A 2,152-nucleotide genomic window follows, 5' to 3' on the forward strand; every position below is an offset into this window, starting at 1 on the left:
ATAATCCAAGCTGGCAACCACTTTACACGACTGTCCAGGCAGACAGCCACTCTACAAAGGTTAGAACAGCTCACGCAGACAGGAACAGGCTGAGCTAAAAAATCCATTAACTGCTGGCCAGAGATTATGGAGATAACAGGCATCAGAAAGTAGAGCTGGGCAAACAGAAAAACAAAACTAACATCTAACTGGGACAATTGAAAAAAAAAACTGACAAAACACACTGGCAATGAAAGAGAGAAGACGAGACATGGAAATAGGAAGAAACAAAAAGAGAAAATGAGAAACAGCTGTGAGTGTATGCACAGCCATGCTGATTGCAGAAAGCAATAAGAAAGCAGAAAGCAAAAAAGCGACACATAGAAATGAAAAAACAAAAACACATGCAGGAGAAGAGACAGATCAAACCTGCGACCTGACAATCATGGCCACAAATTTAAATTTGTTCCCTCGTTTAAAAAAATAGTGGACATGTTGTGCTAATCTGTTCCTTCATTTTACTTAAAACAAAATGAGGTGACAAATTAGTACAAAGTGGTCATGAGTTACTAAACCGTAGGATATAACCTGTAGGAACAAATTCTTAATTTGTAGCCACGGTATATATTTTTCCCCACATGTTGTTTGGGGCTCCATACTGATTCCCCCAGCCACCCATATGTATTAACTCCACCTAGGCTAAGTGATATATTATAGCTTAAAAATTATGATATTTACTGAAAGACTTTGAAGACCAGCTAAACATCAGGTTGACCGGGCAGAGAGACCATCTTGAACTAGCTAAGACTAGCTAAGGTTTTCTTGCAGCAGAGAGGTATTACGTAGAGTCAAGATAAAGTGTGTTCTGATTGGTCTGTTGTGTACTAACCTTAACTGTGAATCAATCAGTAAAGTAGTAAATGTGTGCTGACCCAATAATCTTCAACAAGCTGGGCCAATTCAGTAATCAGTTTAATTCACCCTGCAAACAAGCATGCACTGGCCCTTTATGGGCCCACTTACGGCTAGCCTAAGGTACCCCTGATAATTTGCTCATTGGCAAAACGTTGGCCCCTTAGCACTGGCCCTGCACAGGCAGCCCTCACTTAGCCCCCAGGAAGCTCTCACTCGGCCCACACTATTAATCTACAACAGGGGTGCCCAACCCTGGTTCTTGAAATGGATGCAGTCACCACATAACTAGCGTCTATATTGTCAAAAATTTACAGTAGTCAAAGGTATTTCAAATCAACAATGTAAGATTGTAGGATTTCGTCATGTGAAAGTTGATGTGTGTGAAAATCTTATCTGTAGTACATCAATGTCCAAAAACTGTCCGTAGCTGAAGTTGGCTGATAGCAAATTAATAATCCAACCTCTTGTAATGAAAACACGCCACAGCTCTCAAACACCAGACACTTCCTAACTCTCTGGGATAAAGAACTCAAATGCAGAAATGCAACTCAAACTATTTATTTGAGTATTAGCAGAAGATCATAGTCCTGACAGGTGACCACACTACACAGGTGTAAAGAGCTCGCATAGACAGGAACAGGATGATGACATAATCCAAGCTGGCAACCACTTTACACGACTGTCCAGGCAGACATCCACTCTACAAAGGTTAGAACAGCTCACGCAGACAGGAACAGGCTGAGCTAAAAAATCCATTAACTGCTGGCCAGAGATTATGGAGATAACAGGCATCAGAAAGTAGAGCTGGGCAAACAGAAAAACAAAACTAACATCTAACTGGGACAATTGAAAAAAAAAACTGACAAAACACACTGGCAATGAAAGAGAGAAGACGAGACATGGAAATAGGAAGAAACAAAAAGAGAAAATGAGAAACAGCTGTGAGTGTATGCACAGCCATGCTGATTGCAGAAAGCAATAAGAAAGCAGAAAGCAAAAAAGCGACACATAGAAATGAAAAAACAAAAACACATGCAGGAGAAGAGACAGATCAAACCTGCGACCTGACAATCATGGCCACAAATTTAAATTTGTTCCCTCGTTTAAAAAAATAGTGGACATGTTGTGCTAATCTGTTCCTTCATTTTACTTAAAACAAAATGAGGTGACAAATTAGTACAAAGTGGTCATGAGTTACTAAACCGTAGGATATAACCTGTAGGAACAAATTCTTAATTTGTAGCCACGGTATATATTT

Source organism: Sinocyclocheilus grahami, unplaced genomic scaffold, assembly GCF_001515645.1.
Source record: "Sinocyclocheilus grahami isolate Dianchi unplaced genomic scaffold, SAMN03320097.WGS_v1.1 scaffold742.1, whole genome shotgun sequence".
Lineage (NCBI taxonomy): Eukaryota > Metazoa > Chordata > Actinopteri > Cypriniformes > Cyprinidae > Sinocyclocheilus > Sinocyclocheilus grahami.